The sequence below is a fragment of the Eschrichtius robustus genome, chromosome X, assembly GCF_028021215.1.
Source record: "Eschrichtius robustus isolate mEscRob2 chromosome X, mEscRob2.pri, whole genome shotgun sequence".
Taxonomy (NCBI): Eukaryota; Metazoa; Chordata; class Mammalia; order Artiodactyla; family Eschrichtiidae; genus Eschrichtius; species Eschrichtius robustus.
The window spans coordinates 99127036-99151900 of record NC_090845.1 but is presented as its reverse complement, the minus strand read 5'-3'; the positions used below and the strand labels follow the sequence as shown (position 1 = coordinate 99151900).

At 36.1% G+C, this 24865-nt stretch overlaps 1 long non-coding RNA gene across 1 annotated transcript in view; it reads left to right on the top strand.

Moving 5' to 3' along the window:
• LOC137756227 (uncharacterized) overlaps nucleotides 1-24865 on the top strand; it is a 102453-nt gene that overhangs the window by 30887 nt on the left and 46701 nt on the right. The window lies entirely within an intron of this gene.

Sequence of the window (24865 nt, the reverse complement as noted above, 5' to 3'; positions counted from 1 at the left end):
TCATGACACTGAATAAGTGTGTCTTTAAAAAAAAAAGCCCACAAAACAATTAAAAATACCATATTAATAGAATAAAGGACAAAATACACATAATCATCTCAAAAGATACAGGAAAAGCATTTGATAAAATTCAACACCCTGTCATGATAAAAGCACTCAACAAACTAGGATTAGAAGGAAACTTTCCTAACCTGATAAAGAACATCTATGAAAAACCTTTAACTAATATATGTAATCATGACAGACTGAATACTTTTCCTCTAAGGTCAGAAACAAGACCAGAGTGTCCACTGTCATCACTTCTATTCATCATTGTACTGCATTGTACTGCAGATTCTAACCAGTGCAAAAACAACAAAATTATTTTAAAGCCATTCAGATTAGAAAGAAAGTAGTAAAAACTGTCTTAATTTGCAGACAACATGATTTATATTTAGAAAATCCTAAGGAATACGCACAAACACACACTACTAAAATTAATAAATGAATTTAGCAAGGTCACAAGACACAAGATCCATATACCAAAATTATTTGTACTTCTGTACATTAGCAATGAACAATCCAAAAATGCAATTAAGAAAACTATCAGGAAAACATTCCTAACAACATCAAAAAGAATAAAATACTTAAGAAGAAATTTAGCAAAAGAAGTACAAAATTTGTATACTGAAAACCACAAAACATTGCTAAGATAAATTTTAAAAGATCTAAATAAACGGGAGAGACATTCCATGTTAATGGATTGGAATTTTCAGTATTGTTAAGATTGCAAGGTTCCCTAAATTGACAAGGTAAGCCTAAAATTCAAATGGAAATGCAAAGGTCCTCAAATAGCCAAAATAAATTTGAAAAATGATAACAAAGTTGGAGGATTTACACTACCCTATTTTAAAACTTTCAAAAGTTAATAATGGAGACAGTGTGGTATTGGCATAAGGATGGGCATGTAGATCAATGGAACAGAATTGGGAGTCCAGAAATAAACCCATACGTTTATGATCAAATGATTTTTCAACATGGCTCCAAGACAATTCAATGGGAAGAGGATAGCCCTTGCAACAAATGGTTCTGTGTCAATTGAATATCCATAAAATGCCAAAAAATTAATTTAGACCCTTACTTTACATTATAAACAAAAATAAGTCTAAATAGATCATAGACTTAAATGTAAAAACTAAATCTATAAAAATTCTAGAAGAAAATATAGGAGAAAATATTTGTAACCTTTGGTTAAACAAAGCTTAGATATGATACCAAAAGCACTAGCAACAATGACAAAAAAAGTAAATAAAAGACTTCATCAAAATTAAAAACCTTTGTGTTTCAAAGGATACCATCAAGAAAGTGAAGACAACTCACGGAATGGGAGAAAATATTTGCAAATCATTTAACTATTAAGGGACTTAATCTAGAATTTTTAAAGAGCTCTTACAACTCGATAATAAAACTACATATTAAAAAAAAGGAGAAAAGATCTGAATAGTCATTTCTCCAAAGAAGCCAGACATATGGCCAATGAGCACATGAAAAATTGTTCAACATAATTAACCATCATGGAGATGCAAATTAAAACCATAGTGAGATACTAATTCATACTCAGTAGAATGGCTCTATCCAAAAAGACAAACAGTAAAAATGTTGGTGAGGATATAGAAAAACAAGAATCTTCATACATTGCTTGTGGGAAGGGAAAATGATATGGTCTTTTTGGAAAATAGTTTGGCAGTTTCATGAAAAGTTGAACATAAACTTACCAGGCAACCCAAAAATTCCACCCTTAAGAATCTACCCAAGAGAAATTAAAATATACGTCACACAAAGACTCGTATGCAAATATTCATAGCAGCGTTATTCAAAATAGCCCAGAACTGGAAGCAATTCAAATGTGCATTGTTGGTGAATGGATAAACAGTATGTGGTATATCCATACAATGGAATACCATTCAGCTATAAAAAGAGTGAGGGCTTCCCTGGTGGCACAGTGGTTAAGAATCCGCCTGCCAATGCAGGGGTCACAGGTTCGAGCCCTGGTCCAGAAAGATCCCACATGCCACGGAGCAACTAAGCCTATGCGCCACAACTACTGAGCCTGTGCTCTAGAGCCCATGCTCTGCAACAAGAGAAGACACCTCAATGAGAAGTCTGCCACCGCAACGAAGAGTAGCCCCACTCGCCGCAACTAGAGAACGCCCGTGCACAGCAATGAAGACGCAGCCAAAAATTAATTAATTAATTAATTAATTTTTTAAAAAAGAGTGAAATAATGATGCATGCTACAACATGGATGAACCTCAAAAATGTGCTAAGTGAAAGAATCCAGACACAAAAGGCCCCATATTGCATAATTCCATTTATATAAATTGTCCAGAAAAGGCCAGAGTCAGAAAGCAGATAAGTAGTTGCCTGGGCTTGGTGGGGAGTGGGAATTGACTGCAAAAGGGCCTGAGAGCATTTTTAAGTGTGATGGAAATATTTTAAAAAACTAGTTTTAGTGGTAGTTGCACAATTATATGAATGAACTGGAAATCTTTGAGTCAGTACATAAATGATAACTCAATAAAGCTTTAAAAAATAATACCCACCGTATTCCAAGGAAATAACTGTAATAAGATTCCCTCATCACTTCACTCATGCCTATGTATTTAACTTTTGTTCCATTTGTGTCTATTGCATCTTAGATGAGCAGTCTGCCTTCATGAACTATATCTATTTCTGGACTACAAAGAGTCCTGGAAACTCTGGCCCACTCCACTCATTCAGTCTAAAACCTATCTAAGCAATGTCAGCTCAGAATCCTAGAAGCAGGAGTCTCTTCTTAAAGTAGCAATAGTTCAGAGTACCTGATCTAGTCCTATCCACAAGCCTCTGCAACAGTCCTCTTTTGTTGTAGACACAAATTCTAGCCAGTACCTTATAGCAGAGACTTCAGGCATGCATCAGGAAGGAGAAATCTGTTTGATAATGATACCTAGAGGCTATGGTTAATTTATTACAGTCACCAATAATATTAGAATGGAGGAAAGTAAAATTCTCTATTAGCACACACTACACAACTATTTCATAAGAGTTTGATCAGTGTTCTCCTGAGTGTAAGCACATACTTAACAGCAAAGGCATTGACAAGTCTCCAGTGCCTTACAAAAATTATACAATTTCTGAAATATTTTCATGGGTACCTGAAAAACAATACTTGGTTATCAATTTAATCAAAATGATTAAAAAATGTTTTAAAATGACCATAGAGGAAAGCAACATGGTTATAAGGAAACTTAGTTCTTCCTTATAGAAGAATCTTTGTTCTTTGTACCTTGGATGCACTTTTTTAAAAAAATCAAAGATATGATAAAGGCAATAAAATGTAGATAAAATTATTCTTATGATATTTGAAATCTCTGCTATCAGGCATATTACACAGAAGGTAAATATAACCTCTTATTACCCCTTGGTAATAGCTTGAAGACCAATTTATCATCTTAAATTTTTTTTTAATTTATAATAATTATAGATTCATAGGAAGTTGCAAAGAAATATACAGAGAAGCTCTATGTACTCTTCTCCCAGCTTTTCTCAGTGGTAACAACTTATACAACTATAGTACAATATCAAAACCAAAAAATTGATATTGTTACAATTCATAGAGCCTATTCAGATTTCAACAGTTATATATGTACTCATTTGTGTGTGTGTGTGTGTACCTCTATGCAATTTTCTCATGTGTAGCCTTGTGTAACCACCACCACAATCAAAATACTCAACTGTAACATCAGCATAAGACTATTTCATGTTACTCATTTATGTCACACCAATCTCCTCCCCTTCTATTCCTAATTCCTGGCAACCATGAATCTCTTCTCTATCTCTATAATTATGTTATTTCATGAATGTTACATAAATAGAATCATGAAGTATGTGAGTTTTTAAGATTGGCTTTTTTAGAGTCTTTTTTATGAGTCTTCTTGAAGATCATTTTATTTTATTTTATTTTATTTATTTTTCTTTGGCCACACCATATGGCTTGCGGAATCTCAGGTCCCCGACCAGGGATTGAACCCAGGCCCTAGCAGTGAAAGCTTGGAATCCTAACCACTAGGCCACCAGGGAAGTCCCCAATATTGGCTTTTTTCACTCAGGATAATGCCCTTGGGATCCATCCAAGTTGTTATATGTATCAGTAACTCATTCCTTTTTTTTTTTTTTTTTTTTTTTAACTGCTGAGTAGTATTCCATGGTATGGATATACCACAGTTTATTTAGCCATTCATCCATTGAAAGGCATTTGGGTAGTTTCCAGGTTTTGACTATTACAAATAAAACTGCTATGAACATTCATGTACAAATTCCTGCAGGAAAATAAATCTTCATTTCTCTGGGTTAAACCCCAAGAGTACGATTGCTGGATCATAAGTGAAGCCCATTTTTAGATTTGAAAGAAACTGCCAAACTATTTTCCATAGTGTCTGTACCATTTTACATTCCTACCAGCAATGTATGAGTGACCTAGTTTCTCTACATCCTCACCAGCATTTGGTGTTATTACTATGTTTTGTTTTAGTCATTCTGATAGGTGTGTAGTAATATCTCATTGTACTTTTAATTCACATTTCTTTAATGGTTAATGATGTTGAACATCTTTTCATGTGTTTATTTACCATCTGTATATCCTCTTGGGTGAAATATCTGTGCATGTCATTTTCTAATTGGATTGTTTGTTTTTGTAATGCTGAGTTATTATCCTAGGTCTCCCAGATCAGGGGTTGGCAAATTACAGCCTGTGGGCCAAATCTGGCCACTCATTTATTTAAAATGGTGTATGGCTGCTTTCATGTTAACAATGACAGAGTTGAGTACTTGTGAGACAATATGGCCCACAAAAGTGAAAATATTTACTATCTGAACCTTTACAGAAGACATTTTCTGATTGTTGCCCTAACAATCCTTGGATGACCTTCACTTTCTTATGACATTGAAAATATGTGGCACCAATCTTTTTGCATTATTTCTAAGTTTCGGATACTTTTTCTAATACTGCTCTGATTCTGCCATGGTGAAAATGCTCTCTTCCTTTATGTTCACATATTTACTTGTATCTTTCTTATAGTATTATTGTGGTATTATGATCTTCTCTTTACTAGATTTAAGCTTATTGAGAACATCTCATTCATCTTTGTATCTGCAGTTAGCACAGTACTTTGCAAACAGTAGATGTTCAATAAATCTTCATTGAAATGAATTGAATAAAGACTAAAATGTGAACATGAAAGCTCAGGAAAGCCTGGAGGTTGAGATTGCTTAAGGAGGATTTCAGGGATGGGTGGCAGAGTGGTGAGTGAAGTCCTATGTAGAATTATACAAATGCAAAATATTATAAATTCTTCTGCTGAATTTATTATTTCCAAGGACCCAGTCACTTATCTGTAATGTACCATAGTTTCTTCATCTCTATGACATAAATAGTATTTGCCAGTTACTGAACTATTTGGAATGTCCCAGACCCAAAATAAATAACTTGCATTTTATTAGCACTTGTTCTTACTAGGAATAAACACACTTGGTCAATAAAAGTTTATCCAGTATTGACAGTGGCAAAATCGTTGAAAACCATACTTTTATGTAATAAGCATGTTGTGACAAAAGAGTTTTTTGTTACTTTCATGTGTAACATGTAGTCTAGAAGATAGTTTGGATGATAAAATTTTGGAATTTCCAGGACATTTGGTTGATTTATGTAGGCAAGCAGACTGAATATTACCTTGATTGCCCTAGAAATTCCAGGTCATCATGCAAATTGTACTCAGTAAATATCATCTGAATTAATTTGAAATGTGGTTTTGTCCTATCATGGAGGGTTAGGAGATGGCTAGGCTGCATATGCTATTATTTTTATCTTATAAGTGAGAAGTTCAAGTATAATCTTATTGCCATTAACAGGCCTTGATCCTGACATTAAGCTAAATCTTCCTGCTAAGAAACCCTCAAAATATGAAACGTATTATTTCATATTGACATACTTGTAAAATGTAAGATTTTCTAGAAGATAGTAACTTTAAGTATACTTAAAATATTCTACTGCCTCTCCAAGTTTACCTGAGCCTATTTTTTCATCTGAAGGGTTTTAAAATTTTTTGTTCAGGATTATTCAGTTAATGTCAGATGACTAGCTCTTTTTTAAAAAGTAATTAAATGGATCAATTGTTTCAGATATATAAGTGAGAATGTGATTTAGTTGATTTCACAGTTGACAATTTAACTTCAATAAAAAGCGTTCCTAGTTTTCTCCATGGGCTTGTCTAACACAAATGAATACCAATTAAAGTACAATCTTTCCACTGGGGTGTATACCATCATTTTTCTAATTATGGTATAAATCCCTCAATGGAAAAAAAAATCCTTCATCTGAAAAGAAGTAATTCCCAACAGAAATCTTATATATTGTAGAATACCAATTATTATGCATTTCTCAATACCTTTGCCAAAGGAGGCATGCACCAGTCAGTGCATTAAAACAATGGAGGCTGAGGGAAAGATAACTACATTGGGAGCAAGTAAAAGCATTGAGTATATAAAATAACTCATTTGACTTTATATAATTTTGATTTTACTTCACTAAATTTGGAGTGTTTTTAAATCTGGTTTTTGCTATTGGGTAAAATTAAATGAACTTTATTCCATGAAGAATAATGCACTATTACTCTCCTTTAGTTTGCTGTCTGTATGAAATGGATTTATTGCTCATGATATAGTTTGGGTGACAATATAATCTAAGCCCCTAGACTATTGGCTAGGCTTACATGTTATGATTTAACCAGACGTTAATACTGATAATAATAGCTGATAATAATAGCTTAATTCATACTGATAATACTGATAATAATAGCTTAATTATTTCTGTGGTGATTTGTAAAAATTAGTTGGCTGAAATGAATTGATCTTCATGCTGTAATCCATTCATCTCATTTATTTAGACATGGAGTATGAGTTCCTCATTAGAATGAAAGTATGTCACATTTATTTTATGGAATCTACTTTGAATAAATACAAATATAATTTGTACTATAAATACAAAGTTACATTCTAAATATAATAAGTATAAACAAAATTTATTGACTATTACATAAATGATTAAAAACTCCAGAAATAGTAATTCAGAAATAGTAATTCACATATCTCTTCTTTTTAAGTCAATGTTTGGCATGTCACCATCACAGACAGTTATTAATTCCACTTATACATGTGACTGCACTGGGTATTATTCACAGGTGGTAAAACAAAGTGGTAATTGCCCCTAGATGTTTATTAGTTCTGAAAATCACCGCAGACACAGACCTGAATGCTTTTTCACATCAAAATGCTATAACATCAGAATTGGGAGGGAAGTCATCTAGTCCAATGTCCTGCTCATTGTAGAAATCTCACCTATTATTTAACTGATAGGCAGTGTCACATAGAAAACAATGGGCTTTGGAGTCAGACTTGAATTCAAATTCTAGCTTTACCATTCATGAGCTGTATGACCTTGTCCATGTTACTTAACATGGCTCTTCATCTTCCATCTGTAGAATCAAAATGATGATGATGTCTACCTTGACTGCTATTTACTGGAGTAATCACTATGTGGTGGCACTTACATTTTAGTCACCCTTCCTCATCTCCCATATTTAGGGTTTCCTAAGCTGTTAAGTGTTAATGATCTAGCATAACCTAAATTTGTATTTACCAGGCACAGTTCAATAGGACAGTGATTAAAAGATATAAGAGCTAAAGTTTATCTTTAGTACACTCAGCTTCCCCTTCTTGAAAACAACAGATGGGAAAAAATAATAATTTTAGTCTAAAGCACTGCTCTATAGACATTTAATTGTAAGCCCCTAACTGTAAAAAATAGTTTGAGTACACTCCCCCCAATTTAGTTATAAATAATATACACATTATTGTACTATTATGTTTACTATAAAACATATTCAAAAGTTAGAAATTGTAAAACAAAATACAAATAACTATAAATACAGGGGACTGGTATGCAGAATATATAAAGAACTCTTACAACTCAACAATAAAAAGACAAATTTTAAAAAAATTTTTAATTTAAACTTTAAAATAAAAATTTTAATTTTCCCAATTTAAAAATGGGCAAAGGATTTGGGGACTTCCCTGGTGGTCCAGTGGTTAAGACTCCACGCTCCCAATGCACGGGGCCCAGGTTCGATTCCTGGTCAGGAAACTAGATCCCACATGCCACAACTAAGAGCCCGCATGCCGCAACTAAAGGATCCCGCGTGCAGCAACTAAAGATCCTGCAAGTGGCAACGAAGATCCCGTGTGCCACAACTAAGACCCGGCACAGCCAAACAAATAAATATTTTTTTAAAAAATGCGTGGGATAGGAAGTATCATTATCCCCTTTAAAAAAAATAAAAAATAAAATAAAATAAAAATGGGCAAAGGATTTGAATATACATCCCTCCAAAGAAGACAAACAAATAGCCAATAAACACATGGACAGTTCCTCAACATCATTAGTTATCAGGGAAATACAAATCAAAACTATAGTGTGATACCACTGCACACAACTAGGTGACTATAATCAAGTAAATAACTAGTGTGGTGAGGATGTGGAGAAAATGGAATCCTTATACATTGCTGATAGAGATGTAAAATGATACTATGGAAAAGTCTGGCAGTTGCTCAAAATGTTAAACATAGAGTACCGTATGATCCACAATTTCACTTCTAGGTACATACCCAAGAGAATTGAAAATGTATCTCCACACAAGAACTTCTACATGAATGTTCATAGCAGCATTATTCATACTAGCTAAAAAGTGGAAACAACCCAAATTTTCATCAGCAGATAGATAAATAAAATATGGTATATCCATACAATGGACTACTTTTTGGCTTTAAAAACAATGAAGTACTGATACATACTGCACTGTAGTTGAACCTTGAAAACTGTATGCTAAGTGAAAGAACCCATTGTAAAAAACCACTTATTATACAATTTCATGTATGTGAAAATGTCTAGTATAAGAAAATCTATAGAGACAAACAGTAGATAAATGGTTGTCTGGAGACGGGGTGAAGGGGGAATGGGAATGACTGCTAATGGGTATGGGGTTTCTTTTTGGAGTATTGAAAATGTTCTGAAATAAGATTCTGGTGAAGATTGCACAAATCTTAATATACTAAAAATCATTAACTTTCACACTTTGAACAGGTGAATTTTATGGTTTGTAAATTATATCTCAATAAAGCTCTGTAAAAGATAAATAAAACAAAATAAATTACAAATCTAAATAAAAGTTCTTGTTTTCCTTCCTGTGCCCCATGGATCATCTTATACACATGCACTTTGGAAACCTCTGGTCTAAAGGCCCCTCTCAGTAGTCCTGAATATAACATTGTATTGGCTGCCAAAACTTTAGGTGCATAAAATGTAATCCCTCCCTTTAATGATTGACAGCCTGATAGTAAATGGTTGGAGGAAGAAAAACAACAACTTAACAATCACCAAAAAATACTGACCTCGCTTGCCTTTATTTCATTCCCTGTTGGATCTGTTTTCCCAAATGGGGATTTTCCTAATCAAGGCTATCATCTTAACTAATTCTTTTTTGATCAAGTGTATTGAATGTGACCCATGGGGTAGTAAACCCATGATCAAACTTCTTGCTTATGGTTTTTCTAGTGGTTACTTCAAATATTCAGACACTTTAAAGGACTCTGGTCCCTATAACAAACTTACACATATCATTTTTAGTGACTGTCCTCATCAAAATTAAAATTGCATAGCTCAAAGTCAACATAGTATTACATCATTCTTACCAAAGTATCTATCTTTATTACTAATTTTCCTCTGGGTCCATCCCAGCCACAATGTTTTCACACTGAAATTTTTCATTGCCATGAATAGTACATTGCAAATTGCTGAATGAGTCTATTTATATAACATTGCTGAAAATCTGTAGAAGTTATATTTTATAAACATCTACTTAGAGTTCCTATAAAACCTAGCAAAATGGAAAAGGACATAACAATATGCAAATTCTATACACTAATAGTACATTGTTTCATTAAAAACATAACTTCATTTAAGGAAAATATCGTGAAATTAATGAATTGCTTTGAACAGAGAACTTTTCCAATTTTACTTACGCAGAGAAATAAGCATCGTAAGTGTATGATGGTCAGGCATCAAATTTTTACCCATAGGGAAAGCAACTGCTATCCAGGAGGATTATACTCCACCACCTGTATCCTGACCAGAGTTTAGATGCCTAGCCCTTTATTAGCTTCTTTCCTTTTAGTTTATGAGTCTTCCTGGAGTTACAAGACCCAACCTTATCTCCTTGACCTGGGTCATACTCCAACTTCAATTTGGGTACATAAACTAAGATACTGGCATACATATGCATATCACTGGCATTTTGACCCTGGACAAGTTCCTTAGAGTTGACTTTGCAATTCAATCTTATAACAGCCCCACCTTATTACAAGGCCTAAATTCAACAACATACAATTTCATTTACTCTCACGACCATTTTTAGATGCATGTAATATATTTTAATGATTTATTATTTACAATTATGCACTGGAGTTCTAACTGTAAATGCATATAAGCAATCTTTCCAGGAGGTAGAAAGTTGAGGAAAAGCTAACCGATTGAAATATACCTTTAATCCTTAGATACTGTCAATCTCAGAAAGGTCTAAGATCGATTTTTTAGGGCCTGCCTTCTCAGTTACTAATTTCTCTCACTCACACATTTTTTTAAAGGGTGACAAAATAATTTATTAAGGATCTACTCATTGCTAGTCATTCTTACTTACATATTCTATTTAGTGCTAACAAAATTATGCAGAAGATTTTGTTATCACTGTTATATAAATGAAGAAAATTGTTCAAAGAGGTTAAATTAATTATCTAAGGCAACAGAAAAAAAGATAGGAGTAAACATGTCTTCAGAATTCAAATCTAGTTGTCTTTTTTTGTATACCAGGGAGTGAGGTAAAATGGCTGCCCAATAGATAACTTCCCCTGTGCAATATGGGGTGGTGGGGAAAGGAAGTGAAATAACATAAGGGAATTTTCTTACCGAGACACAGAAAATAATCAACTAACTAACTGAGCATGCACTATGGGAATAGGGTTGTCTAACAGGGGAGCAAGAAACTAGAAGGAACAAGGCAGGAATTTCACATTGATAAGTAAATGAGATGGAAGTCACAGTAGTGTTTGTAAGTGTTAGGGCAAAGATTCAAACTCAAGACCTTCCTCTTTACCTCTGGGCTTATACATACCTTTGTTCATATTTTTTTCTTATTTCTGGAATGTTAGTTCCCTCCAACTTTTCCTGCAAAACTGTTGCCAGGCTATCAAGTGCCAGCTCTAATGCAACCCCTAAGTGAAGCATTTCATGGTCCACTTCCTCTTCCCAGCAGATGGGATCTTTCTTTCAGCTATGGGATATGATATTGAAAAGTATCAGTACTGGGGTACAGGAGAGTGTTGCAGCACTGTAATGGGATTGGGTTGCCTTTGGACATCTTCTTTGGCCAGCTCTCTTGATCAGCTTTTTTGAGATGCCAGCATCATGGTCCAGGATATTTGCATTGACCCTAGTCTTACCTGGCAGAACCAAAAGAAGGTTGGGCGAATGTCATTTGTGCAGTCAACCATCAGAAACCAATGCAGTAGTTCATATCTCATTATGTCCATTGCTGAATGTAAATGTTTCTCTACTTCTTAGAGAGAGAAAAAGAATGAAAAGCTGTTGTTTATCTGCATAAGTCAGCCTCATGCTTTGATGTTGTTAATGTCTGTGCTCAAATGCACTTGGATTCCTGAATACGAATCTCATTTAATAAAGACTTATCTGAAAGAAGAAATGAGGATAGGAAAGAAAGTGTCATAAATACTCATCCAGATGCCCCTTTATGGCTCCTACATGGAAGCGTTAATCCTTCATTATCCACTATGATAGCCAATAGCTAACTGTGGCTAATGAATTATGAACTGTGGCTAGTATGAACTGAGATATACTGTAAATGTAAAAACTACAGACCAGCTTCAAAGACTTAGTATGAAAAAAAGAATGTAAAATATCTTATTAACCATCTTTATATTAATTACATGTTATAGTATTTTTGATATTTTGGGTTAAATAAGTTATTAAATTTAATTTCAACTATTGTTTTTACATTTTTAATGTAGCCACTAGAAAATTTTAAGTTACATATGTGGCTCACATTTGTGGCTCCAGTAATATTTCTATTGTGCAGTCCTGGTTTAGACTCTTGCTACTCAAAGTATGGTCTAAGGACCAGCAACGTTAGCATCATCTGGGAGCTAGCTAGGGCTTACACTAGACCTACTGAATCAGAATCTGCATTTAGCATGATCCATAGGTGATTCCTTTGGGCATTAAAAGTTGAGAAGCACTGCTCTAGACACTGTACAAAGAGACTGATTTTGCCTCAATTGTAAGTATATGAAAAAGTTTTGGGCTGTGTGAAGGTTAATTTTACGTGTCAACATTACTAGGCTATGATACCCAACTGTTCAGTCAAACATTAGTCTAGATGTTTCTGTGAAGGTTTTTTTTTAATTGAGGTATAGGTGATTTACAATATTATATAAGTTTAAGGTGTACAGCATAGTGATTCACAGTTTTTTTTGTCTGCACTGCGCAGCTTGCAGGTTCTTAGTTCCCTGACCAGGGATTGAACCTGGGCCCTTGGCAGTGAAAGCACAGAGTCCTAACCACTGAACCGCCAGGGAATTCCCAAGATTCACAATTTTGATTCCCTGTACTATAGAATGTATCCTTGTTGCTTCTTTATTTTATACATAATAGTTCATACTTCTTAATTCTCTACCCCTATCTTGCCCCTCCAACTTCCCTCTCCCCTCTGGTAACCACTACTTTGTTCTCTATATTGATGAGTCTGTTTCTTTTTTGTTATATTCACTAGTTTGTTTTAATGTTTAGTTTCCACATATAAGTGACATCAAACAGTATTTGTCTTTCTCTGTATGACTTACTTCACTAGGCATAATATGCTCCAGGTCCATCCCTGTTGTTGCAAATGGCAAAAGTGCATTCTTTTTCATGGCTGAGTAGTATTCCATTGTATATATTATATATATTTATATATAGCACACCTTCTTTATCCATTCATCTGTTGATGGATACTTAGGTTGCTACCATATCTTGGCTATTGTAAGTAATGCTGCTATGAACATTGGGGTGCATATATCTTTTTGAATTAATGTTTTTGTTTCTTTAGATATATACCCGGGGTAGAATTGCTGGGTCATATGATATTTCTATTTTTAGTTTTATGAGGAACCTCCATACTGTTTTGCACAGTTGGCTGCACCAATTTACATTCCCACCAACAGTGTACAAAGGTTTTCTTTTCTCCACATCCTCACCAACATTTATTATTATGGTGTTTTTGATGATAACCATTCTGACGGTGTAAGGTGATATCTCGTTTTGATTTGCATTTCTCTGATGATTAGCAATGTTGAGCATCTTTTCATGTGCCTATTGGCCATCTGTATGTCTTCTTTGAAAAACTGTCTATTCAGCTCTTCTGCCCATTTTTTATCAAGTTGCTTGTTTTTTTGATGTTGAGTTGTATGAGCTGTTTATATATTTTGGATATTAACCCTTTATCAGTATTATCATTTGCAAATATTTTCTCCCATTCAGTAGGTTGTCTTTTCATTTGTTGATGGTTTCCTTTGCTGCACAAAAGCTTTTAAGTTTAATTAGGTCCCATTTGCTTATTTTTGCTTTTGTTTCTTTTGCCTTAGGAGACAGATCAAAAAAAATATTGCTACAATTTATGTCAGAGTGTTATGCCTACGTTTTCTTCTAAGAGTTTTATGGTTTCCAGTCTTGCATTTAGGTCTTTAATCCATTTCGAGTTTATTTTTATAAATGGTGTGAGAAAATGTTCAAATTTTATTCTTTTACATGTAGCTGTCCAGTTTTCCCAGCACCACTTACTGAAGAAACTGTCTTTTCTCCATTGTATATTCTTGCCTCCTTTGTTGTAGTTAATTGACCATAAATGTGTGGGTTTATTTCTGGGCTCTCTGTTCTGTTCCATTGATCTATGTGTCTATTTTTGTGCCAGTACCATACTTTTTTGATTATGTAGCTTTGTGGTATAGCTTGAAGTCAGTGAGCATGATACCTCCAGCTCTGTTCTTCTTTCTCAAGATTCTTTTGGCTATTCAGGGTCTTTTGGGTTTCCATACAATTTTTAAAATTATTTATTCTAGTTCTGTGAAAAATGCCTTTGTTATTTTGATAAGGATTTCACTGAATCTGTAGATTGCCTGGGGTAGTATGGTCATTTTAACAAATTAATTACTCCAATTCCATGAATACAGTATATTTTTCAATTTGTTTGTATCATCTTCAGTTTCTTTAATCAATTCTTATAGTTTTCCAAGTACAGGTCTTTTACCTCCTTAGGTACGTTTATTCCTAATATTTTATCCTTTTTGATGCAATTGTAAATGGGATTGTTTCCTTAACTTCTTTTTCTGATAGTTCATTGTTAGTGTATAGAAATGCAACAGATTTCTGTATATTAATTTTGTATCCTGCAACTTTAACAAATTCATTAATAAGCTCTAGTAGTTTTTTAGTGACATCATTAGGATTTTCTACATATAGTATCATGTCGTCTGCAAACAGCAACAGTTTTATTTCTTACTTTATGATTTGGAGTCATTTTATTTCTTTTTCTTGTCTGACTGCTGTGGGTAGGACCTCCAATAATATGTTAAATAAAAGTCGTGAGAGGGACTTCCCTGGTGGCGCAGTGGTTGGGAATCCGCCTGCCAATGCAGGGAACATGGGTTCGAGCCCTGGTTCAGGAAGATCCCACATGCCGAGGAGCAACTAAGCCTGTGCGCCACAACTACTGAGCCTGTGCTCTAGAGCCCAGGAGCCACACCTACTGAGCCCACATGCCACAACTACTGAAGCCCATGCACCTAGAGCCCGTGCTCCGCAACAAGAGAAGACACCAAATGAGAAGCCTGCGACCACCACAAAGAGTAGCGCCCGCTCGCCGCAACTAGAGAAAGCCTGTGCACAGCAGCGAAGACCCAAGGCAGCCAAAAATAAATAAATAATTAAAAAAAAAAAAAAGTCGTGAGAGTGAGCACCTTTGTCTTGTTCCTGATCTTAGAGGAAGTGCTTTCAGCTTTTCACCACTGAGTATGATGTTAGCTGTGGGCTTATCGTATATGGCCTTTATTATGTTGAGGTATGTTCCCTCCATACCCACTTTCTGGAGAATTTATATCATAAATGGATGTTGAATTTTTGTCAAAGCTTTTTCTGCATCTCTCCAGAAGATCATATGTTTTTTATTCTTCAATTTGTTAATGTGGTGTATAACATTGATTGATTTGTACATATTGAAATTGCATCACTGAGATGAATCCTACTTTATCGTGGTGTATGATCCTTCTAATGTATTGTTGGATTTGGTTTGCTAATATTTTGTTGAGGATTTTTGCATTTATGTTCATCAGTGATATTGGCCTGTAGTTTTCTTTTTTTGTGATATCTTTGCTTTTGGTATCAGGATGATGGTGGCCTCATAGAATGAGTTTGGAAGTGTTCCTTCCTCTGCAATTTTTTGGAATAGTTTGAGAAGGATAGCTGTTAACTCTTCTCTAAATGTTCGATAGAATTTACCTGTGAAGCCATCTGGTCTTGGACTTCTGTTTGTTGGGAGTTATTTATTACTGATTCGATTTTATTACTGGTAATTGGTCTGTTCATATTTTCTATTTCTTCCTGGCTCAGTCTTGGGAGATTGTCCATTTCTCCTAGGTTGTCCATTTTATGGACATATAGTTGTTCATATTAGTCTCTTATGATCCTTTGTATTTCCGTGGTGTCAGTTTTAACTTCTCCTTTTTCATTTCTGATTTTATTGATTTGGGCCCTCTCTCTTTTTTCTTCAGTCTGGCTAAAGGTTTATCAATTTTGTTCACCGTTTCAAAAAAACAGCTCTTAGTTTCATTGATCTTTTCTACTTTTTTGGTGTCTATGTCACTTATTTCTGCTCTGACCTTTATGATTTCTTTTCTTCTACTAACTTTGAGTTTTGTTCGTCTCTTTCTAGTTAAGTTAGGTTGTTTGAGATTTTTCTAGTTTCCTGAGATAAGCTTGTATCACTATAAACTTCCCTCTTAGAACTGCTTTTGCTGCATCTCATAGATTTTGGATCATTGCGTTTTCATTTTAGCTTGTCTTCAGGTATTTTTTGATTTCCTTTTTAATTTTTTCAGTGATCAATTGGTTGTTTAGTAGTATATTGTTTAGCCTCCATGTGTTTGTGTTTTTTGCAGTTTTTTCCTTGTAGTTGATTTCTAATGGTCAGAAAAGATGCTTGATACAATTTCAGTTTTCTTAAATTTACTGAGGCTTGTTTTTTAGCCTAGCATGTGATCTATCCTGGAGAATGTTACACGTGCACTTGAAAAGACTGTGTATTCTGCTGCTTTTGGATGCAATGTTCTATATATATGTATTAAGTCCATCTGATCTAATGTGTCATTTAAGGTCAGTGTTTCCTTATTGATTTTCTGTCTGGATTATCTGTCCATTGATATAAGTATGGTGTTGAAGTCCCCTACTAATATTGTGTTACTGTCAATTTCTCCCTTTACGTCTGTTAATATTTGCTGTATATATTTAGGTGCTCCTATCTTGGCTGCATATATATTTACAATTTTTATATTTTCTTCTTGGATTGATCCACTGATTATTATGTAATGTCCTTCTTTGTCTTTTGTTACAGTCTTTGTTTTAAAGACTGTTTTGTCTAAGTATTTCTATCCTGGCTTTCTTTTGACTTCCATTTACATGGAATATCTTTTTCCATCCCTTTATTTTCAGTCTGTGTGTGTCTTTTTTTTTAAATTTATTTATTTATGGCTGTGTCGGGTCTTCGTTTCTGTGCGAGGGCTTTCTCCAGTTGCGGCAAGCGGGGGCCACTCTTCATCGCAGTGTGCGGGCCTCTCACTATCGCGGCCTCTTGTTGCGGAGCACAGGCTCCAGACGCGCAGGCTCAGTAATCGTGGCTCATGGGCCTAGTTGCTCCGCGGCATGTGGGATCTTCCCAGACCAGGGCTCGAACCCGTGTCCCCTGCATTGGCAGGCAGATTCTCAACCACTGCGCCACCAGGGAAGCCCCTATGTGTGTCTTTAAATCTGCAGTGAGTATCTTTTAGGCAGCATATATACGTGTCTTGTTTTTGTATCCATTCAGCCACTCTATGTCTTTTGATTAGAGCATTATTCCATTTATAGTAATTGATATATATATTCTTATTGCCATTTCATTAATTGTTTTTGACTTGTTTTTGTAGTTCTTTTTTGTTCCTTTCTTCTTCTTTCGTTCTATTCTCTTGTGATTTGATGACTATCTTTAGTGTTACATTTTGATTCCTTTCTCTTTTGTGTGTGTGTCTCTATTATAGATTTTTGTTTTGTGGTCACCATGAGATTTAAGTATAGCAATCTATATAGTTGCTGATTTCTTAATTTCAAATGCATTTTAACAACCCTTCATTTATACTCTCCTCCCCTCATAATTACTGTTTTTGACATCATATTTTATATATAATTGTTTTGTGTATATCTTAACTGCTTATTGTGGATATAGATGATTTTACTACCTTTCTCTTAACTTTCCTACTAGCTTTGTGCATGGATGATTTACTACCTTTACTTTATATTTGCCCTTACCAATGAGTTTTTTCCTTTCATAATTTTCATGTTTCTAGTTGTGCCCTTTTCTTTTATGTTTAGAGAAGTCTCTTTAACATTTCTTGTAAAGCTGGTTTGGTCGTGCTGAACTTTTTTAGCTTTTGCTTGTCTGTAAAACTTTTGATCCCTCCATCAAATCTAAACAAGAGTCTTGCTGGATAGAGTATTCTTGGTTATAGAGCTTCCCTTTCATCATTTAAAATAAATTGTGCTACTCTCTTATGGCCTACAGAGTTTCTGCTGAAAAGTCAGCTGATAGACTTATGGGAGTTCCCTTGTGTGTAACTTGTTTCTTTTTCTTGCTGCTTTTAATATATGCTCTTTATCTTTAATTTTTGCCATTTTAATTATAATGTGTCTTGGTGTGTTCCTCTCTTGGGTTAATCCTGTTAGGGACTCTCCGTACTTACTACACTTGGATGTCTGTTTCCTTTCCCAGGTTAGGGATGTTTTTAGCTATTATGTCTTCAAATATATTCTTAGCCCCTTTGTCTCTCTCTTCTCTTTCTGGGACCCCTATTATGCAAATATTAGTGCACTTGATGTTGTCCCAGAAGTCTCTCTTAAGCTGTCTTCATTTCTTTTCATCCTTTTTTTTTTCTGTTCAGTGTCAGTGATTTCCACTACTCTGTCTTCCAGCTCACTGATCTGTTCCTCTTTATCATTTAGTCTACTGTTGATTCCTTCTAGTGTATTTTTCATTTCAGTTATTGTATTCTTCATCTCTGTTTGGTTGTTTTTTATATTTTCTAACTCTTTGTTAAAAACTTCCAACTTCTCATTGTGTGTATCCATTCTTCTCCCGAGTTCTTTGATCATCTTTACAATTATTACCATGAACACTTTCTCAAGTAGATTGCCTATTTCCATTTCTCTTAGTTCTACTTCTGGGGTTTTATCTTGTTTCTTTGTTTGGAACATGTTCCCCTGTTGCCTCATTTGGCCTAACTTGCTGTTTTTGTTTCTATGTATCTGGTAGGTTGGTTATGTTTCCTGACCTTGGAGAAGTGGCCTTTTATAAGGTACATCCTATGCATCCCAGCAGCTCACTCCCCTCTCGTCACCAGATCTATATGCTCTTGGGGTGCCCCCTATATGGGCTGCATGGATCCTTTTTTTTGTGGCAGGCTGACTACTGTGGGTGGTCTGGTAGGCTTAGCTGGCCCCCAATCTGGTTGCCAGGCCCTGTCTTGTGTGAAGGCTGCTGGTTGGTGGGGTCGGGTCATGAGGCAGCTGGCTGCAGTACCCTGGGGGGGGGGTCCCAGGTCCCAGGGCAAGTGCTGGCTCACTGGTGGGTGGAGTCAAGGTGCAGGTGACCCTGGGGCTGGTGCCCACTCACTGGTGGGTGAAGCCAGGTCCTGGGGCTAGTGTCAGCTCACTCGCTGGCAGAGCTGGATCCTGGGGTCTGGCTGCAGGGCTCAGGGGTCTCAGAGCTGGTGTCAGACCGCTGATGGGGGTGGGACCAGTTCCTGATACATCTGGCTGCAGGGTCCAGGGTTTCTCAACACTTGTGTTAGCCTGCTAAGAGGCAGGGCTAGGGCCCAGCTGGTCCCAGGGCAGGATCTGGCCTGCTGGTGGGTGGGCTGGGTCCACAGACTGCAGCGCTGTGTTTGTCCTGTGGCTGGTGTCCACCTGCTGGTGAGTGAGGCTGGTCCCAAGGCTAGAGCAAGCTCACTGGTAGGTGGAGCTGGGTCCCAGAGTCTCTGGCTGCAGGGGTCTGGGGGTTCTGTGTGTAGTGCCTGTGCACTGGTGTGCGGGGCCATGTCCTAGACCCTCTGGTGGACAGGGCTGTGTCCAGGGGAGCTGTGGGCTCAGAGGATCTTAAGGCAGCCTGTCAGCTGGTGGATGTGGCTGTGTCCCTGCTCAGTTAGTTGCTTGGCCTGAGGCTTCCCAGTACTAGTGTCTACAGGCTGTTGGATGGGGGCAGGGCTGGGTCCTGAGACTCATAAGCTAGAGGGAGGATTCCAAAATGGAACTTGCCAGCAGCATCCACATGGTAGAAAGAGCTCCCCAAAATGGCTGCCAATGGGGTCTATGTGCCCAGGGTGAGTTGCAGTTGCCTTCTGCTTCTCCAGGAGACTCTCCAGATCAGCAGGTAGGTCTGACCCAGTTTTCTTTCAAATTACTGCTTCTTCCCTGGGTCTTGGAGCATGTCAGATTTTGTGTGCATCCTTTAAGAGTGGGGTCTCTATTTCTCCCAGCCCTCTGGGACTGCCAAAAGTAAGTCCTGCTGGTCTTCAATCAAATGTTCTGGTGGCTCTCTTCCCAGTTCATGACCCCTGGTCTAGGGAGCCCATTGTGGGACTCAGACCCCTCACTCCTTTGGGAGAACCTCTGCAGTTGTAATTATGCTCCCGTTTGTGGGTTGCTCACCCAGAGGTATGGGACTTGACTATTGTGACTCCACTCCTCCTACCTGTCTCATCTTGTTGTGGTTCCTTCTTTATATCTTTAGCTGTAGAAGGTCTTTGCCGGTAGCCTCTGGTCTTTTTCACTGATGATTATTATGTGAATAGTTGTAATTTTAGTGTGCCTGTGAGAGGAGGTGAGTTCAGGGTTTTTCTACTCCACCATCTTGGCAATCTCCTGTGAATGTATTCTTTAGATATGATTAACATTTACAATCAATAGACTTTGAATAAAGCAGATTACCCTGCATAATGTGAGTGGACCTCATTTAATCAGTTGAAGATCTTAAGAGCAAAACTGAGGTTTCCCAAAGAAGAAGCCATTCTGCCTTAACACTATAACGTAGAAGAAACCTTACCTGAGTTTCCTGCTGGCTGGCCTGCCCTGGAGATTTCAGACTCAAGACTGCAACATTAACTGTTACCTGAATTTCCAGCCTTCCTGCCTGCCCTACAAATTTCAGACTTGCCAGGCCCCACAATCATGTGAGCCATATAAATCTCCCTCTCTATGTTTGTCTGGAGAACCCTGACTAATACAGACTGCTTCACTAATCATGGTCCTAGGTACCAAATCTCAAGTCTATTCTTTTTGTTTCACTCTCTAGTTCTGGCATATTGCTCACCGAGATTTTTAACCAAGTCTCATTCCTTTTTCTTGTTCCATCCTAGGGTTGGATTCTTGACTTCCCCAAAGATCATTTAGTATTAAAGGATAATTTCAAAAAGATAAAATCATGATTTATACAAATATAAATACATCAAAGGTTTTATTTAACTCACATTAATGATTGAACAAGTAAAATGTTAATACTGGTTCACAGGAGAGTCCAAAGAATAGGCACATATATAGGTAATCAAATGAATTTCCTAATAGATGCAAAACTGAGCAATACTCACAGGGAAATAAAATGTAATGTGTGGAATCATCTCTTCTTCAATCAGTTGCATCCCCAGCCAGAAAAAAATCATTTGCATGTCTATAGATAAAAAAATAGTTTGCATTGTTATCAGTTTTCAACAACATACAGAACTGTAAAATAGTCCAAAGAGATTACAAAGCATAGATCTTAATAGAATCAGATGATCCCTAAAGGTTCGCTAGACAACATCTAGCATTCCATTGAAAGGACAACTAGTAATCTTTTGCTTTTTTTTTTTAGTGTTTCACAATTTTTACAGTTCAGCCTGCTGGTCAGGCAATGCTAGGTTTATTAAACTTGCTACAGTATGAGAGAAAACTTCCATGACTGTTCCAAAATGGAGAAATTAAGGAAGGGTGTTTATTGGGTCTTTAGGAGTTTAGAGCCTGGAATGGGTGATTTTAAGGTGATTTGCAAGGCAGGAATCTGCTATAGATTGAGCAGAGTTTATGACAAAATATCTTGGGATTGGTGAGCACAGCAAGGATGAGGATCTTGAAATGAATCTTGACAATTAACTATTTTAGTTGGCTTATCTTCTAAGAGCAAGTATTTCCTGTAGTGAGTAGCTAAATTTTTATGCCTGGTCCCAGTTTAAGGACAGGAAAGCATCCCTGGTGTCAGTATTATTTAACAGAGGGACAGAAAAATATGCCTGCTCTCAGACTTAAGACAGAGATAGGAAATTACATTGGTTTCAGTTCTTATACCCAATGTGCCTTGCCCAATTATTTGTATATTGTATACCCTTGCTCTATTTGCCTATTTTAGAGCAGAAATACCTGCTCTGGCTTTTAATACCTGAGCACACTCCATTCTAAAATGGCTTCTTGCTCTGGGTAGGGACACACTCAGAATCCCATAGTTGGTATAAAGATTATACCAACTTTAAGCTGAAGGTATTTGAGATTCAACAGATGCAGAAAGAAGCCATCTCAGAATTTCCCATATCTGACTAAAAGCAGAAACTTCTGAGAAATGAAGACTGCTATAAATTCCCTCTTGGGGCAGGCTTCTACTCCCAGGAGAGAGACCAAGAGTAAACCTACCGTAAATCTCTCTGGGGGAGTTTCATGGCCACGAAGAAGACAGAAAGACCACTCACAAGTGCATAAACAAAATTATCACAAGCTTTCTTATCTCCTATTTGTTCTTCTAGAAACTCATTTGTCTTCTCTAAAGAAACCTATTTGTTCTTCCCCTGGAAGCCCTTTCTCCCCTTCCTTTCCTCTACTAAGTTAAATATATAAGCCCCAGATTCTAACTACCCCTTTGAGTATATCACTAAGCACTCCCTCGTATATGCATATTGTACATGTAAATAAACTCTGCTTTCTTTTCCTCTTGCTAATCTATCTTTTGTCAGTTTAATTCACATGTCCTCAGATACTGAGCCCAAGAGGGTAGAGGAAAGTTTTTCCTTCCCTACACCTTCAAATTGCAACATGGTGTTACTTATTATTGTATGAACCTGCCTTCCTCTTAAAATTCTAAGAAACATTTTTGAGTAAATATGGTTTTTTTAAAATATGTGTTTTGTAAATATGTGTTTCTCTTACTAAAAAAGAAATTAAAATTAAATGAGTTTGAACTTTTTTATTTATCCTGTCTCATGCCTGTAGTTATATCTATAGGTGAACCTATCTACAAATTTTCTTAGGCAATTAAATTTGCAATTGCTTCTCAGTTCTGTGGTGCTCTAGGAAACAAGTCTATCTTAGCTGCACTTTTAGGCTAAATTCTCTAAAAGCAGTAATATCTAAACATCACCTGAGGAATTTGCATAAAGTGCAAATTCCTGTGTCTTACCTCCCATCTCCATATTTTCTGATTCACTAAGCAGGAGTCCAAGGGTTTGTAATAAGTACCCCAGGTATGAAATTTAAGCATGCTACACTTTAGAAGAGCTACCCTAAAACCAAAAATAACTAGACCAAATCTATCTAGATGAGACATTCAGAAAATAAAGTCATTTTTTTTTAAATCTCACTTGATGCCCTTTTGAAATACTGGAGAAATTTGCAATATGGTTGTTATCTTGGGAATAAATTTTTTTCTAAAACCAACACTTGCTATATTAACGTTAACATCATTTTGAAATACTAAAATGGCTATGGCTAGTCCTCGTTTGGAATACATACCTATTTAATCCTATATTCAAGACATAGAAGCATCTTGCTTACAGACCTGCTGAAGTGGGAAACCAAATTCATCACTTTATGTCAAGGTGCCAAATAAAATGTATACTTTTTGTAATGCCAAGGAAAGAAAATGTACATTTTTTGTAACGTAAAAGTTGGTGTACATTTTACTAAACTTGTTCTTTCTGATGATAATGCCCCTTCCATCTTCTCTGCTTGGTAATTCTTTGATCCTCTTCAAAAGTCACCTCCTGTGACCCTCTTCTTCCACTTTCATTATCCCTTTCTTTGTTTCATCATAATCACTTCTTTCTTTGCACTTGTCCGTAGCACTTTGTATTTGTCTGCGTTATGTATTTTTTATTGTAATTAATTTGTTATATATCTGTCTTCCTTGCTAGACTGTAAACTTCTCCAGGGCAGAAATCATGGTATAATGATCTTTGTGACCTCGGTCGCTAACTTATTACTCCATTCAGGAGATATGGCCATGATTTAATATCTGTATACATAAGCATCTCTATCTATAGGACACCAAACCAGCTTTGTGAATATAATCCAGGACTTTATCAGGCACCTTCCCTTAACAATGATAAAGATATATGCATCCTAATAATTTCTGTTGGTGACTGGATAAGTGACTATTTTCAAAGCATTGCTAGACTTCTTTGAAAATTGATAAAATCTAAGAGATAATTATGTTCCCGTTTTCAGATTGTAAGGTACTAATGAAGAAAGAGAACAAAACAAAAAACCCCATATAACAACTACCTAGGATAAAGTGATGATTGGGTGAATTTTTTGTTTTCTTAGTCCCAATAAGATGGTGTTCAACAATATGGCGTTTCTGTCAGCTTAAATTTTCTCAAGGCTGCTTTGTCTGATTCTGCTGGGTAATGTTAATGTTCATAAATTAGACAATACTAGTGTTTCCAGGGAACATAGTTACCTTATATTACTCCAGTCAATTTTGGAAAAATAATCCAATATTAAATTTTATTTGTGAGTGCATGTTTTACACATTTCAAGCTAAATAGCATCATAACAAATACTATGTAAAACGTTATGATTGTGACTAGTATATGTCAGGGTGTGTGAGTCTGTATTCCTCAGATGCCACTCCAATTTACTGCTACATTATGCTATGGAAGAGGTCATCCAGGAAATGGGCCAAGGCTTTTAAAAAATCCAGTGTTCAGCCAATTCTATTAGTTCCAAGTGCTTTGCTTTCTTCCTCTGTGAGGATACATCAGCTTAGCATAATAGGTCCAATTTTCAAAAAGCTGCATTTGATTTATTTCTTTTGGAAATTCAGCTTTCAGTCTGAAAAAAAAATAACGTGCTTGTATTTAAATAGCCAGATTCCCCACACCCAAACTGGTAGGTGGAATTATGGAATCAGAAAAGACTTCTCTTAGAGACTGATTACGGAAGCACATTTTAAATAATGAACTGTGATGGAGAATTAACATTTTCTTCCCATTATCCTGATGTTAGGAAGTAAGGGTACAGAATCTTAGTTAGGGGACCAAATACTTTGATTTCTTGAAAGCCTGCCTTAGAGGCTTTAATGCAGTCATT